Consider the following 18,480-nt stretch of genomic DNA (forward strand, 5'->3'; position numbering starts at 1 on the left):
AATTCTCAGCAGACAGACAAGACTAGTTTTGTTTCAGAGCTCAGAGCCAATCCACGCCCAGATTTCTTACTTAAGTTTCTGTTTCCAAATAAGCCTCATTGGCTGACTTAGTTGCTACGCCTATTCATTGGCTGACCTTGTTACCATGTCTCTGCCAGTTCATGAATATTTTGATAATCTCTCTGTGTGTGTGTCTTTCTCCATTGTATCTCTACTCTGCTTTTCAGTCCAAATACCTCTCAGAGCACTTACAAACACTGTAACCTATGGATAGTGCTCCTTGCAAAAGATCCGTACCTACATGGCAGGGAAAAGTTGCCAACTTTCCAAGCCAAGGGTTTGGGGTCTCCACTGAGAATCTGTTTCAGCCGTGAACCAGAAAGTGGGACAGGTGGCAAATTGCACGTGGTCTCACATTGATGGGGAGCCTGGCAGCTGCTTGTCAACACCACTCCTGAAGGGGATCCAAACAAGGAGGTGAATTTTAATTACCAACCGTAGCTGGATATTTGGCTTAAAAAAATCAGGCCACTGTATGCCAGCTTTTAATATTATTTTGCATAAAAGTTCCCAAATGGAACACTTTGCAAAACTCTGGCAGCCCAAGTGAGAGATTAAAAACAACAACAAGAGCCCTTGGAAATGATCTGTAAAAGCTTCAATTTTCTCCCCCGATTATTTCCAAATCTGTCTCACTGCAACCAGTGCATGTACTCCCCACCTTATGAGCATAATTGAGCTCAACATTTATGTCGGTGATTGAGAAATGTATTAAGTGAACTTCAAACCCATTTTACGACCTTTCTTGCCACGTTTGTTAAGTGAGTCACTGCAGTTGTTAAGCTAGTCACAGGGGTTGTTAAGTGAACCTGACTTCCCCATGGACTTTGCTTGTCAGAAGGTCGCAAAAGAAGGTCACATGATCTGGAGAACATTGTAACTGTCATTAATATGAACCAGTTGTCAAGCATCTGAATGTTAATTGCATGACCATGAGGATGCTACAGTGGTCATCAGTGTGAAAAATAGCCATAAATCACTATTTTAGTGCCACTGTAATGTCAAACAGTCACTAAATGAACTGGTTTAACATGAGAGCTCCTTGTATTATATCCTCCCACTTGTACAATTCAGTGAAGGTAACCTTCCTTCCAGTTGCAATGTATGGCTGTGAAAGTTGGACCATAAGAAAGGCTGAGCACCAAAGAATTGAGGCCTTTGAACTAGGGTGCTGGAGAAGACTCCTGCGAGTCCCTTAGACTGCAGGGCAATCAAACCGGTCAATCCTAGAGGAGATCAACCCTGACTGATCTTTAAAAGGCCATACCCTGAGGATGAAACTCAAACACTTTGGCTATCTAATGAGAAGGAAGGACTCACTGGAGAAGAGCCTAATGCTGGGAAAGATGGAGGGCAAAAGAAGAAGGGGATGACAGAGAATGAGATGGCTGGATGGAGTCACTGAAGCAGTAGGAGTTATCTTAAATGGACTCCAGAGGATGGTAGAGGACTGGAAGGCCTGGAGGAATGTTGTCCATGGGGTCATGATGGGTTGGACATGACTTTGCAACTAACAAGAAACCTTCCTTGGCTGGGGTACCTCTCCCTATCTCTTGAGGATGTCCCAGTAGGTCTTGATTCTTGCAAGTCACCCTGTGGTGGAGCAGAAACCATGATTGAGAGGTCTGCAGCCTCTGTTCTATTAATGCCAGACATATTTTCATATAATTGAGATTTCCAGGGAAATCCTGGTCGGTGACAACTCATTCAGCACCCTGGCCAGCAACTTGGAGTCCAGGTTATCAGTTTTGGCCTTCTTTGGAAAGATAGTGGCCCCTTTCCAGTTGTTACTCCCAGCTGGATCATCTCACAATCCCTGGGCCACTTTAGCAAGATTCTAGCTGTGCCCTCATTCACACAGAGAAAATGAATGTCTCACTCAATCCTCTAATTCACAGAGCTAGGAAGCCTTAAAGGCAGAAGCTCACCCTTATAATGAACAAAATAAAAAAATGGCTGCTGAAAAATGCCAGCCAATAGGAAAACCTGCCCAGGTACCCAGCAAGAGCGAAGAGGTTCCCAGCTTCCACCCCGACAAGAAAGGTTTCCAGTCGCAAGGGAGCCTCCCTCTCTCCCAGCCTCTAAAACCCCTTCTTCTTCTTCTTCTTCTTTTCTTTTTTCCTTTTGCTCTCCTCCTACTTTGTATGCACCATTAATCCCCCGAATGGTGTTTTTGGCCTTGTGCCATTTCCTATCAAACCCCGGATCTTAATGAGCATTTGTCTCGAAGGGTTCTTTTTTGCCTCGCCATGTGTGCATGTTCCAATCTCACCCGGCATGAGGGGCATTAGCAGATGTGATTTCTGACTGCTGAAAGCAGGGGATTGTGCTAGCATCATCTTCCCATACATCTGTCACGCCCTGCTTCGATTTATCCCGCTGCACACAGCTGCAAAAGGGAAGGGAAGGGAATCTGAGAGAGAGAGAGAGAGAGAGAGAGAGAGAGAGAGAGAGAGAGAGAGAGAGAGAGAGAGAGAGAGAGAGAGAGAGAGAGAGAGAGAGAGAGAGAGAGAGAGCATGCCTGCGCCCTGGGGTGTGATTTAGCACCGTTGCCTAGGCACAGTATGCTGCCAAGGGAGCGCCTGGCATTGCCCCCCCCCCCAGCTTCTGTTTGGAGGACACCTGCAGGCAAGCAGGTGAGTGGCTGAAAACAAATTGCAGGCAAAAATCCTGCTACTCAAGATTTCTACCCAAGACAAGCAGAGGATTTAGGAGAAGCAAGAGGCCATGACCCAAAGGAATAAGGGTCTCCCCCCATTTCACCAGGAAGAGCGAGATTTGAACAGCTCGACACAATGGTCAGATATGGGAGATTCCATTCTGTACCCTACAATGAGCGTCTCTGCATTTGCGAAGCAGCCGAGGTAGAAGACTGGCTCACATCCTATTTGATTGTTGCTTGCAAAGGGGGGTAAGAGACAGGTACGAAAACCAAACGAAGGACCCATTGGGATCCCCATATGAAAACAACTTACCTTATGTGCGGCCAGAACCTGAAAATAAACATTTAACACAGCACAGGACTTAAACAAAATGGTTCTGTTGAGATCTGCATAAGTGGGACTGATTGGGGTAGATTACAGAGGTGACACCAAAATATATATTTTTTATCATATTTTATCTATATCTTCCATTATTGTATTCTGTTCCAATGTCATTTTAGACTGTATTTGATTCCAGTTTCATTTTAAATTGTATTTCATCAAATTCCATTGTATCTTGCTTTTATCAAATTTTAGTAATAATTTGTTTCTGGAACTTTGCACTTTGATGTGGCCCAAGGGCTAATCAATAAAGACACAATGTCAATGTCATCAGGGAGTCTCCTCTTGCAACTGCAGCCATTCACATGGGAACAGTGGTGGGATTCAAATTTTTTTTACTACTGGTTCTGTGGGCATGGCTTGGTGGGCGTGGCAGGGGAAGGATATCCCCATTCCCTCCTCACTCCAGGGGAAGGTTACTGCTAAATCCCCATTTCTTCCCGATGAGCTGGGACTCAGGAGGCAGAAAATAGATGGGACGGGGCCAGTTGGACTACACAAACTACCCAAAATTTCCACTACCAGTTCTCCAGAACTGGTCAGAACCTCCTTAATGCTACCTCTGCACTGGAGGCTCACCCTTACGGAGCTCCTTCCGTAAGAAACTCAAGACCCACCTGTTCCAATTAGCTGGCCTGGCCCAATCACAATTACAATCATGATCTAATCCCGACCTTCCTGGCCGGTATTTTAAATTTTTAAATTCTGGGGTATTTTAATTGGTTTTAATTGGTTTTAATTGGTTTTAATCATTAGTTAATTTATGACTATTGTACAGACTTGTGCTTAATTTGTTTGTCTGGGGTTTTGTATTTTTGTTGTTTATTGTATATTTTATTTCTGTCTGTACACCGCCCCGAGTCCCCTCGGGGAGAGGGGGCGGTTTATAAATTTAATAAACTGAAACTGAAACTGAAACCCTGATTTTTCAGGCAAAACAAAGGAACAAGATTGTAAACCAACATGTCTAGGAAGATGGTGGCCGCCGCATCACTTTCACAGAAATTATGGGGGCATTATTTTTGCTCCTGGTATGCTGCAGATCTCTTTCCGCTTTCTCAAAAGTATATTTATTGAAAGCAGTCATGCCCTGCCTGTCCAAAAAGTTCAACGATAAATCAGCTTTTTCCCACATGTGCAATCGAACTTTTATGAGTGCAAAAAGTCATATATTCTTGCTTAATAAATATATCTTTGCCTCCATACTTGCCATTGGGGAATATGACCTTTTTTTCCCCTTAAACAAGAGCCTGGGAAGAAGAAAAAAACCTGAAATGGATTTCAGAAAAGAAGTGATAGCACTTTTAAAAAAAACAACAGAAACAAAGGCATTCCTCTTTTTAAATTGGTACTTTTGCTAATCTCAGCAAAATATATTTTTATTCCGCTTTCATTGTTGATGGCATTTTTTAAAAAGGTAAACCGAATGCTTGCAAAATAGGGATAAGTTGATAGGGGTTTTCTGGCTGAGATTAGAGATGTTGTAAACGTCTTCATCAGTACATTTTTGATTGTGTGCTGCTGTCACAAAAAACACCACTGAAGTAGGAAAGATCTGAGACGAGACCAATAACTGTGTCTTTCCAAGGCAAAATTAGGACAGGACAACAGAGACTTTGTGTCAAAGCAGGAGTGTCAAACTCGATTTCATTGAGGGCTACATCAGGGTTGTGTTTAACCTCGGAGGGCCGGGAGGTGGGTGTGGGTGGGCTGGCCATGGAGGGTATGGCATGGGACTCATGTCAGGGGCATCTGTGGTGGCCACGTCCTAAGGCAGGACTTCCCTCAGTCCAGTGGTGAAACTCATTTTTTTTTACTACTTGGTTCTATGGGTGTAGCTTGGTGGGTGTGGCAGGGGAAGGATACTGCAAAATCTCCATCCTCACCTCACTCTGGGGCAGCCAGAGATGGCATTTGCTGGTTCTCCGAACTGCTCAAAATTTCTGCTACCAGTTCTCCAGAACCTGTCAGAACCTGCTGAATTTCACCCCGCCTCAGACCCTCACTCACTCTCATTACAATCTCCCTCCCTCCCTCCCTCCCTCCCTTCCTTCCTTCCTTCGCTTCTTTTTCCTTCCCTCTTCATTCTCCTTTCTTCTTCCTTCCCCTCTTTCCTTATTTTTCCTTCCTTACACTCTTCCTATCTTCCCATTTTTTTCTTTTTTTTCTTTCTCTTTCTCCTTTCTTGTCCCTTCTTGCATGCTCAAATGCAAAAGGGGAAAAATTTCCCCTTTTCTTTTGTTTTTAGTTTGCTTTGATAGCCCTCTGCCAGCGAAAACATGTGCCCCTTCCCCCCCAAGCTCTGTTTTCATTGGCAGAGGCACCCTGGGCTGGTCCTTTGCTGTCTCCAGCTTGGCTCCAGACCCTGTGGGCCGCATCCAGCCTGCAGGCCTTGAGGTACCCCTGTGTTAAAGACGTCCATGCCACCTCTACCATATGAAGTGAAATACTCCAATGTAAATGGAAAGATAGACCCATTCTGATGCTTTCTTCCACAAATGTAAAGATATCATTTTTCATGAAGTTCAAATGAAAGGGCAACGAAATTGCATTGGGCACTTTTGCTTTAAAATAGTTGAGTGCCAGTTGGTCTGAGTGCCAAGTGGACCTGCTTTGCTTCTCTTCATGGACATGACTTCCTCCATCCCACCAAGGATCAAAGTTTGATGCGTCACGTGAAGAAAAATTTACATGCCATACAAAAGAAACAATCAACAAGCCAAAAAGGGGACGGCAGCAAGATTACTTTATGCCCAAAAAGTGGAAGGACACTATTATGCCCATAACGGAAGAATGGCTGCAAAAGTTGATGGAGCTAGCAGAGATGGCTAAATTGACCATTTGGAATTTTTTTTTTTAAGTACTTTTTTTTTCCTACTTGGAAACCACTTCTGGACTTTGTGCTTGAGGTGGAAAAAAATGAAACTTTGATTTTGGGCTTTATCGATTAGATAGATTTGTTGAATAGAAGTGGCTAATTTATAGGTATTATGTAAAAGTAAAAAAGATGTTTGATGCTCTTATCTTTTTTTTTTCTGGTTATAATTTTTTATTGTTTTTGTCTTTTTATCACATATTACAATCTTTATATCAACAGTTTGTACAATGTTACATCGTCGTATCTATGCTCTTATCTTATTCTACTGCACCAAAGGGAATTGGAAGTCAATGCCTTTTCTGTCTTTTTTCCCTTCATTCTACACTTTCCCCTTCCCCTCCCCTATTTTAACTGCTATTTGTATTTTATATTATAAACAATTTTTTAAAAAGACAAAAAAGGGAACAAAAAAGAGACCAAAACATCTCCCCAGCAGCAATCAACACCCAGATCAGCATTAATGTAACACCAAGATTAACATCAGGCTAACACTAGCAATTAGCACTTATATACCACTTCATAGTGCTTTACAACCCTCTCAAGCAGTTTAGAAAATAAACACATTGCCTTCAACAAACTCATTTTACCGACCTCGGAAGGATGGAAGGCTGAGTCAATCTTCAGCCAGTCAAGATCGAACTCCTGGCAGTGGGCAGAGTTAATCTGCAATGATGCATTCTAACCACTGCACTAACATGGTCCTTCCCAATTAAGAAGTAAACAATACCCCAATCAAGGAACTGCTGTACAAACTAATAGTAAATAGCCCAACCAAAGAACCACCAACACCACTTCCACCAACGGGGCAAGCCACCAGAATATAAACATAGAGCAAATCCCACTGCCTACCAACACTGCTGACACTACCCAGGTTTGAGTAATGAAACAACTGTGTTAGAAAATTCATGACTGGGAGAGACATGGTAACAAGGTCAGCCAATGAGTAGACATAGCAACTAAGTCAGCCAATGGGAGCTTAAACAGATCTGAGTCTGTGCTGAGAATTGAAACTGAAATTGAACTCTGAAATGAAACTGTTCTCTCCTGCTTGTGTTCTGCTTGTAGCTTCCACCACATTGAAAGAATCTACGACTGGTATTGTACATTTATTCATCTGTTATCATGTATATAAAGAAGTTAATGAATCCAGCTGAATCAGTTATCTGTCTGTGCTTTCTGGATTTGATTTTTCTGCAACAAACTCTGATAAACTGCAAGAAATCAACCAAGTTCAAAGACTATGAAGGATCCCTTGGAGAAAATAGCTTCTGCATGAAACTGCACCTGACCTGTTGAGGCAAAGTGCCATGGCTACTTCTACCACTTGCCTAGAAACCAAAAGATTTGTGGGGGGGGGAAGGGCTTTCCTCACATTTCATCGCTACAAAGGGGAGTGAGCCTACTCAGCTCCACAGAGTGCGTTTTGCACACCCTTTGTTGTTCATAGAACTGGTTGCACATCGTACTGGAAGGGAAGCAACCCAGATGTACATGGTTGTGCAACCTCTGGAACAATACAATGGCCATCATGGTGACATGATAATAACACAGAAAGGGACAATGATTATTGCTTTGATTTTGTTTTGCTTTTTTAGCATTATCGCTTTGGCTTTCTTCAACAGATTCCCAAGTAGGTTCACTAGTCTTTTCTGGGTTTTTTTTAAGGAATATGTAGATGTCCTGGCCAAAGAACTGTGGAGAGAGGACAAGATCATTCCTAGAAAGTTTGACATTAGCATCTGTCCCATTGATCTGGATGCCAAGAGTAGTATGACAATTGTTTATCATCCCTTTGCCTCTGTTTTCTTCCTCCTCCTCCTCCTCTTCTTCTTCTTCTTCCTCTTCTTCCTCTTCTTCCTCCTCCTCCTCCTCCCCATCTTCCTCCTCCTCTTCCTCCTCTTCTTCTTTTTCCTCCTCGTCCTCTTCTTCTTCTTCCTCCTCCTCCTCTTCTCATTCTTCTTTCTCCTCCTCCCCTCCCCTCCTCCCCTCCTCTTCTTCTTCTTCCTCCTCTTGCTCCTCCTCCTCTTCTCTTCTTCTTCTTTCTCCTCCTCCTCCTCTTCTTCTTCTTCTTCCTCCTCCACCTCCTCTTCTCATTCATCTTTCTCCTCCTCCCCTCCCCCTCCCCCTCCTCTTCTTCCTCCTCTTGCTCCTCCTCCTCTTCTTCTCCTCCTCCCCTTCTTCTTCCTCCTCCTGCTCCTCCTCCTCTTCTTCTCCTCCTCCCCTTCTTCTTCCTCCTCCTGCTCCTCCTCCTCTTCTCGTTCTTCTTCTTCCTCCTCCTCCTCCTGCTCCTCCTCTTGTTCTCCTCCTCTTGTTCTCCTCCTCCTCCTCCTCCTCCTCTTCCTGCTCCTCCTCTTCTTCTTCTCCTCCTCCTCCTCCTCCCCCTCCCCATAGCCTTTGGCTGTCTACTCTATCCTCTCCAGCACCAGCATGCAAGAATGACCTAGCTGACAAAACATTTGCTTTCATGATCAATAAGTTGCTGGTTGACTGGAAACATTTAACTTCATCCCCAAAAATCTCTTTATTTCCAAGCAGCTAAAGAAAAATGTCCAACTGATTTAAACAATGGCAGTGAATTGAGATAGATGGCTACAGTCCTCCATGTGATATGTTTTTTCAATGAACAATCAGTTTAAATGGATATAAACAAGAAACAATATAGTTATCTCTTTATTTATTTCCCTTTTTCTCAACCTAATGTACTGCATTTCTCATATTGCCTTCAAAATTAATAACAACTTGTAATACAATATGGATATACAGGTGTGTTACACTGAGATGGTCCTATAGGAAGGGGCTAAAAGGCTGAAAATCACACTGTTGCAACTTAGATTGAACTTCAGCAACGTGACTATGGGGTTCTATTTTCTAATCTAGTTGACCTCTCCTAGTCACTTTACCGATAAATTTGACTGTGCAATTGTCCTTAGAAAAAACAATTACTACCAACCTGCTTTCCATTGAGGACCTGTACACTGCACAAGTCAAAAAGAGGGCTGTGAAAATATTTACAGACCCTTCACATCCTGGACATAATTTTTTTTCAATTTCTACCCTCAAAACTACGCTATAGAGCACTGCATACCAGAACAACTGGACACAAGGACAGTTTTCCCCCGAATGCCATCATTCTGCTAAACAAATAATTCCCTCAACACTGTCAAACTATTTACTAAGTCTGCATTACTATTACTATTAATCTTCTCATTGTTCCTATCACCCATCTCCTCCCACTTATGACTATATGACTATAACTTTGTTGCTTGTATCCTTATGATTTATATTGTTTCCTAATATGATTTGATTGTTTATTTGTACCCTATGATTATCATTAAATGTTGCACCTTATGATTCATGATGAATGTATCTTTTCTTTTATGTACCCTGAGAGCATATGAACCACAGACAAATTCCTTGTGTGTCCAATCACACTTGGCCAATAAAGAATTCTATTCTATTCCATTCCACTCCACATTTTCTATTCTATTCTATTCTATTCCAACTCTTCTGAGTGTCAGAGGCTATTCAGTTTTTGCATTTAAGATGAAGCACCCAAAATCCATAAAACATTAATAAACCACACAGTACATAATATCTCCTGTGACTTAAAGCCAATGATTTCTATAGCAGGATACAGGATATGATGGATCAATTTATTAAATCACTTATAATTCTTTTTTGGGGGGGTGGGGTTTATGCATTTGTCTTAATCTAATCTAAGAAAGATTTTTTTCTTGTCTACTTTTATTACAAATTGCAGTAGTTCGTTTTATAGTGTGGTGACCAAAACTGGTTGCAGTACTGTAGGTGTTGTCTTACTAAGGCTTTATAGAGTGGTATTAGTACCTCACTTGATCTTGATTGTATCCCTCTGTTAATGCAATTTAGGATAGCATTGGCTTTTTTGGCTGCCTCTGCACACTGCTGGCTCATATTTAGCTGGTTGTCCACTAAGACTCCAAGATCCCTCTCACAGTCACTGCTATTAAGCCTGGTTTCACCCATCTTAAAAGTACTCGTATGTACTTTTGGTTTTTCTTACCTAAATTTAGGGCTTTACTTTTCTCTACATTGAATTTCATTTTGTTAGATAGAGCCCAGTGTTCAAGTCTGTCAAGATCCTTCTGGATCTTTAGCCTATTTTCTAGGGCAGTGGGTCTCAACCTTCCTAATGCCGCAACCCTTTAATACAGTTACTCATGTTGAGGTGACCCCCAACCATAAGATTATTTTATGTTTTCCGTATTTTTTCAAAAATATGTGTTTTCCAATGGTCTTAGGCGACCCCTGTGAAAGGGTTGTTCGACCCCAAAAGGGGTCCCGACCCACAGGTTGAGAACCATTGTTCTAGGGTGTTAGCTACTCCTGCCAGCTTAGTATCATCTACAAATTTGGTAAGTTCCCCTTCTGTTCCCTCCTCTAAGTCATTTGTGAAGATATTCTGGTTAAGAAGCTGGAAAACTGTAGATTATAGACTAAAAGGCTCTAACTATAGTTAGAGCTGGCTGATGGACTGTATCCAAAGTGCCTATTGAAGTCTTGTTACAACTTGGAGATAAGGAAAATGGTATCTTCTGGGTTTGATCTCAACCATCTTTTATAAATAATTCAGAATAAGAGGTGAGATTCTGCATTTCAGTTTTACTGGTACTATTGAAGAGGAATTAATATGAATTAAGACTGAACCTACATTCAAAATATTCTTGGCAGGATCCAAAGTAGCACATTACTTTCACCATAGATAAATGGTAAAATTTGCTGATATAGGAAATATTTGTTTGATGTGTGCAATATATCATTTGAGCACAGTCCAAGTGAAAAGGATCTTGGGATTTTAAAAGGCTAGAGGAATGCAAGTTGCAAAAAAAAAAAAAAACGCAACAAAACTATGTTAAGCCAATAAAGAATCTTATTCCGATCTCAAGAAATATGAATAACGCCATCTATGGTTTATGCAGATCTCATTCAATGCAATGCGTCCAGTTCCGAATACCTCAAGTTGAAGATAATATTGACACCTGGAAGGACATCAAGGATGTGAGACTGAGGGGAAAAAATAGAAAATAGGTGATTGTCAACCTCAAATATATGAAGGAATGTCCAACAATAATGAGGCTGTTGAATCATATATGATACGTAGAAGTTTACATTGGGATCCTAAATATAGGAGAAAAGATTTATATTATTATTAGGAAAATACCTTGGAGGCACCAGAAGTTTCATGATGGAAAGATTAAGATGGTGGATTCCTGTAGGTATATTTTGAGATGTTGAAATAAAAAAACATATTAATGATGATGTGTCAGAGAAGTTGTCATGCCCCAGCATATAAACTTTATATACTGTTGTTGCTCTCTACCCCCATCTAGTGGCCAGAGAGACAAATACCAAATGTAGTGTTTGAAGCTGATCTCACCCTATTACCCAGCACCCACATCCTCAAACCAAGTGCATGCTGGGAAGCCAGACTCCATTTCTTTTAGCATTTGGAGAAGGCAGAAGCTCAAAGAAGCATCCAACTTAATCTGTGGCACATGGTTATCCACATCCCACTCACAGAGCATCGCTGGAGAGATTTAAATTTCTTGTATTTATTAATTGTTATGTTTAGTCGTAACTCAATACTGTCTATCTTGTATTTGGTTCTCTTGTATGCATCCCTATTTTCCCCAGTTTCACCCTATCCTGTTCTTTCAATAAAGCATTCAAATCCAGACACACGGTCTGCTTTATTGGAGGATAGGTGGGTTTAGCTGCATGTCGAGCTGCACACAGAATAACATGTAGTGAGGACCTGTGGTCGGTTTCAAAAACATTTAGAACCTCTTCTGTAGGTGTGGCCTGCTTTGTGGGAGAGGCTTGCTGGCCATGTGACCTAGTGGGCATGGCCAACTTGTAAAATATGGTGAAACTCACTTAACAACGCTCTTGCTGAGCAACCAAAATTTTGGCTCAGAAACTCTGGCATTTGAAGCACGCAAGTCTTAAAGCTGTCAAGTTACAAGACCCTTGCACCCCTAACCCTTTAGGGAAAAAAGCCCAGGGGTATTCAAACTTGACAGCTTTAAGACTTGTGGACTTCAACTCCCAGAATTCCTCCTCTCGCTCTTCATCTTGATGATGTGCGGACGGGCGCGGGGAGGGAGCTGGAACCAGTTCTAAACGGCACTGTAGATTTGTGGAACCTCTTCTATAGAAGAGGTTAGAACTGGCAGGAACCCACCCCTGGTGAGGACAGAACAGAAGTTGTGAGAGGAACATAATCTTGTAGATCCCTTTCAACTGTTGGTTACCAGGAGTCTGGATACAGATATTTATCCATGAAGAAGGTACTATCTAGGATGGAATCTAACAGAACTTTGCCTCACAATGGAGCAAAACAGAACCAGAGTTGAAATGCTACTGGTTCAGGCCAGTTTGTCAGAACCGCTAGTAAAAAATGCTACTGGTTCACCCGAACTAATAGTAAAAAAATGCTTTAAAAAGTTTTTTTTTTAAAGTTCCAACGATCAGCTGTTACAATCAGCTGAGCTGCGAGATCGTTGGAACCTTTTTTTGTGTGTGAAGTCCAGCTGCTTTTGCATCATTTATTTATTTATTTATTTATTTTATTGAACTTATTAGTCGCCCCCTCTCCCCACAGGGACTCGGGGCGACGTACAGAGCAATAATCAAGATAGCACCATAAAATCGTGCAGAGGAGGTAAAAATAAGTCCATAAATAAGCATACTTACAAAGTTTAAAACCCCAAAAATATTAAAAACAAAATTTCCCATTGTAAAATGACCTGGGGTGGCAAGATAGTAACGTTATGCCAGGCCGGTTTGACAAAACAGGTAGGTCTTCAGCTTCATACGGAAGGAGCGAAGATCGGTTGTTGTCCGGATGTCTGGGGGGAGGTCATTCCAAAGGGTAGGGCCCACCACAGAGAAGGCCCTACTCCTGGGCACCGTCCCCAGGCACTCTCTAGAGGACGGCACCCGGAGTAGCCCCTCCCTGTGTGAGCGAGTGGGTCGCAGGGATGTATGGGGCAGGACGCGATCCCGCAGGTAACTAGGCCCTGTGCCATGGAGCGCTTTGAAGATGGTAACCAGTACCTTGAAGCGCACCCGGTAGGCCACAGGAAGCCAGTGCAGCTCGCGCAGGATAGGTGTTATATGTGTTATCATGTGTGAGTCAGTTGTGTAGCTTTTGTGTTATTTTTGTGTAAAATGTGATAGTTGGTTTTTGAGCTCTCTGTGACTCTGTGAGGTCCCTGCTTGTTGCAGGGGCCATTTTGTGTGAAGTCCAGCTGCTTTTGCATCATGTGTGGGTCAGTTGTGTAGCTTTTGTGTTATTTTTGTGTAAAGTGTGGTAGTTGGTTTTTGAGCTCTCTGTGAGGTTCCTGCTTGTTGTCTGCCAGGTCACATGACCAACAAGCCATGCCCACCTAGTCACATGGCCACCAAGCCACACCCACCAAGCCACGCCCACAGAACCTGTAGGGGACATTTTTTTACTTTCACCACTGAACAGAACCATTTTCTCAAGTCCCCCTGCCCCGAAGTGAAGGATACATTCCCTCACAGGAAGAGAAAATGAAAGGACACACCTGGGGAAGTAATTAAGAGGCAAATTAAGCTTGTACTCTGTTGTGGTCTCTCAATCTCAGTTATCTTTCTTGGCCACAAGAGCACAGGACAGAAGAGGAGAAGCTGGTGGCTTGAGATCTAGTTTTTTATAGCATAACTATAAAAGGACAATTTGCACTTCGGCGAAGCAGAATCCATCTGAGTGACATTAACTGAAAGACTGGGTTTGTTCCTGAAGCCAGAAATTTTGTTTTATGTAAGTGAGATGGCAACTTCATTGAATTTTTATAACTCACTGACGTGTCAAAGCTGAAAATGAAACAAATGAATATGTCACAAAATTAATTGCCGTGCACTGACAATCAGGAAGTGCGACATCAAAGAGGGAAGCAAATGTCTGGATTTGTTTAATCTGCATTATACATGTTAATTGTGTCGCCTGCAGTTGGCTGATAATGACCCACAGGCAGAAGGGAAGAGCTCCTTGATTGGACAACTCATGAATGGAAAACTCCAGGGGTCTTCTAAGTTGGTTTGTCACCATTCTTCATTAGTTTTTACAAAGACTAATTAAATGAATTAAAGATACATGAGTGAAATCAAAATAGATTCATTGAGTGGAAATGCTGGCCACGATTAGAAAGGATACCCATGCGTCAATCTCATTGAAATATACTGAAATCAAAGGCATGAATTCAGAACAATGCAGCTATCATTTAGCATCCCTCTGAAAACAGCCGGGTTGGAATAAAGCAAACATTTCTAAAATTTCCATTCCAGGTTTCTAAACATTATAGTAGAATTATTGCAATGGTAGAAGGCTTTTCGTTTTCATGCACATCACGTTTTTCAAGCACGTCTTGGAACATCAGATTTTGAGTCTCATTTAGGGTTCCCACATACTCTCTTGTTGATGTACTTTTCCTATCTCTCCCTATTCCTTAATTTAGGAAACTTTCAGCTTAATTGTGTTTCTGCAGACACAAATGTGTCAAGTTGGAAGACAAATTCAACAGGGTTCCTTCATTGAGTTGCGAATCTTGGTAACTATCAGGCAGTTTTGGGGCTATACCAGCCTGAAGGTCCTATCCTTGGTTTACCACATGTCACACAACAAAGTTGCTTGATCTTGTTGTTTATTCTTGTCAGAAGCATCACAGTTGAAACAAGGGATCTGTGGACCTGAAAAGGTCCTTTGTGGGACACACATAGCTCGAAATGAACATCTCATTACACTTCAGATGCTTCTAGTTTGAACGGATTAGCTCGATCTAAACTGATGCCCAGAGGGTGCCTGAATACGTTAACAGTACACATTCTTCATGAAAGCTACTGTAATGACCCGGGATGTGGCATGAAGGCAACACAGCCAGAGAACTGATATGAGTCCCTTTATTGACACCAACTTTGCCCCCAACGTCCCTTTTACTCTCTGGTCTGGAGAAAAGCTCTTCCACAAACCTGCAGATACTCCAGTTCAAATGCTGTAAGCAGACTGACTGAAATCCATCACACTAGCAGGGCAAGATAATGAGTCCCAGAAGCGAAGAATAATTTCAACAAGACAAGATTAAGCACACAGAAGGATGGAAATAATTCACGCAGGCTGGAGGAATGCCAGGAATGCAGGCCACAACTCTCAACACTGTAGGAGTTCAGCATTTGTTTCTGACAAATGCCCCTCCCAACTGCCTCTCCTTTAAATTCCATCCCCAGGTGTGCCTTGTGAAGGGAATCGGGGACCTTTCCTTCCTCGTAAGGACACAACCCATGTCGCTCTCTTCTGCGTTCTTCCCTGCGTGCCTTAGGATGAGGAGGGGGTGGGTCTTGGTCTTCATCTGAACCCCCTCTCTCTTGTTCATGACAGCTCCTTTCATGTCTCCCGATCTTGTTGCTAAGAGTCCACGTAACCTAAATGGCCCCCTGACACCTTCTTTGATCCAGCTCTGATCCTCCCAAAGTAAAGGTAGCATTGGAAGCAAGAGAATATATAGGCATGTGCCCTATCTTCTACACAATCACTATAGCAGTTTCCATCAGATCTTCGGAAGTTGAGCAGAAGAGCATTAGGACTAGAAAGTTTTGGGCATAGAAGGCAATAGGTCCTGTGAATGAAGTACTGGTTTGCCTGTAAATTCTGAAGAACCCCAGTATGTCAAAGATGATACTAAAAAGCCCAGATTTTGTTTGTTCGCCTGTTTCAAATAGAATGTAGCTGATCCAGAAACAAATCTGCTCTGGCTTTCAAATGTTTCAAATGTCATAGGATCAGGAGGTCATGGATTGCTTTCAAACTACTGCAACAGACTTGTGTGGCAGGCCACAGGGTTATTATTCATTACTATTTTATTAAGAATAACATAGTAAAAGATGAGAGACAATAGACAATGAAAAAGCTCTGGTGTTCTCAGAGATCTCCTTATGGAAGTGTAGACTACACTACACACTACTACACACTCATCATTGGTGGGGTTCATTTTTTTTTTTACTACCGGTTCTGTGGGCATGGCTTGGTGGGTGTGGTGTGGCTTGGTGGGTGTGGTAGGGGAAGGATACTGTAAAATCCCCATTTCCTCCTGATCAGCTGGGACTCAGGAAGCAGAGAATAGATGCGGGCGTGCCCAGTCAGAGTTGGTATTTACTGCTTCTCTGAACTACTCAAAATTTCCACTACCGGTTCTCCAGAACTGGTCAGAACCTGCGAAATACCACCTTTGATGTACATATATTTTTGAGTTCCTGGAATTGTTGGGATCTTTTCAAAGAGCAGACTCCATTTAGCAAACAATCAAAAAGCTTTTGCAACCAGGACCTCCAATCCTGCTGAATTACAGGTGAAGAATTTCAAGAAGGTGAGAGACAGTATCCCTTCAGATTGCTTTTCTCTGCATTACATATCCATTTCAGGTCTCTGCACCCATGTTGTTTCTTGTTCATTGTAGTCAATGGCCCAATAATCAGAAATCTACCATGACTCAGATTTTCCTCTTTAGCATGGGTGGAGGGGGAGGAGGGCTGGGCTGGTGACAGAAAGGTAGAAGCAGCAGAACTACAATTATTCAAGAAGACAAGATGTGATTTAAGATGTCCTTGCGATGTCTCTGGGCAGAAATGTAATGAGAAGGAGGTGACCACAGAATATCAAAACAGAATGAGAAGAGAAGTACAAATTTTAGGAGAAGAGGTTGTAAATTGTGCCCTTCTTAGAGTGTACCTTGAGGCAAATATCTTTTTTTTTAATTATTATTATTTGAATAGACACAAACAAACAAGACACAACAAACACCATAAAAAACATATTCCATTACAAATTATAAAAAGTGTGTCAATTGGTTACAGAGAACTTTCGTGCATCCCTTCCACAGTCATCACCTATAATCCATATCAAATTATATATTTTACATCAAATATATATTTTATATATATATATTACTATCATCATACCTCATCCTTCATATGACTATAGTTGTTTTAACATCCCTTTATAACAAATATTCCAAAATTCAAAGCAAAACCACATAATGGCATTCCATTGTCTATTTTCAATATCATCCAACAACATTCTTTCTTCGTGAAACATTCCAAATAAAAATTAATTATGTTTGATAACAAAGTTTCTAAACCTCCTTTCTTAATCACTGTTTACAATTTATATCCAATTTCAATATTATAAGCTTTCATACATAACTAAGTTTCAACACTTCCTTTCATGGTCACCATTTAAAATTATACCAAATTTCCTCTTGTCGAACAATATACAATATACATTATATCATTATCAATTATTTAATCTAACTATATCCATGTTCAATCCAATTTCAATATTATAGGCTTTCATACATAACAAAATTTTTAAACTTCCTTTCATGGTTACCATTAAAAAATTTATACCAAATTTTCTCTTGTCAAACCAATACATTTGAGGCAAATATCTTGAGGTCCTACCTTGATGATCCATCACTAGGATTTCTGAAATTGGGTGATTCTCATTAGCTTGTTTAAACACTTTTCTGTGTCTAAATTTTAAGAAATGCTAAATTTCAACAATGGTATTCTACTCAAGGAACAACAAACTCAACTGATGTAAAATAAATGTCAGTTTCAATCTTGTATCTACTCATTTGGGAGTCTATCCCTTTAACTCAGCAGTAATATAAATTTATCAGAAAGTGGCAAAAATAATAGCTATGATTATAACATGGCAGGCTTTTCAAGAGTGAGACAGTTCTTGAATCAGGTCATGCCATGAACTTAGAACTCGTATGGTCATTTTTTGTCCTCCAGAGCCTTCAGGGAAGCCTCCGGAAGGCCCCTGAAGGCTCCAGAGATCTAAAACCGGCCCTACGAGCAAACTGGGAGTCCGTTCCTGAACTTCTGGTTTGCCCATAGGGCTGGTTTTTTGCACTCCGGAGGCTTCAGGGAAGCTCCTGAGGCCTCCAGAGGGCCTCCGGGGGGGGGGGCTGTTTTCGCCCTCCCCAGGCTCTATAAAGCCTCTGGAGCCAGGGTAGGGTGAAAAAAGCATGCAAAAAAAAATGGGGGGGAGCACTGACCATGCACGCATGCATGCTGGGGTCACACATTGCATTATGGGTGTGGCAAGCCTATGCACGACCCCCCTGCACTCCCCCCCACTTTTGGCACATGAGCCAAAAAAGGTTCACCATCACTGCCCTATATTATTTCAGACAAATGGTCTCTTTTTGAAAGCCTTCAATGAATGGTCATCCACAACTCTTGAAGGCAAGTCATTCCATTGGTCACCATATTTTTCGGAGTATAAGGTGCACCAGAGTAAGATGCACCAAGATTTTGAAGAGGCAAATTTTTTAAAAAAGTTTTTGCACTCTGCAAACCTCCCGTTTTTTTGTCAAAAAAGGGCAGGAATCGCCTTTAGGAGGCTTATAGAGCGCTCCTGCGGGCTGGGGG

Source organism: Natrix helvetica (assembly GCF_964273705.1).
Source record: "Natrix helvetica genome assembly, chromosome: 3".
In the NCBI taxonomy this organism is placed as follows: domain Eukaryota; kingdom Metazoa; phylum Chordata; class Lepidosauria; order Squamata; family Natricidae; genus Natrix; species Natrix helvetica.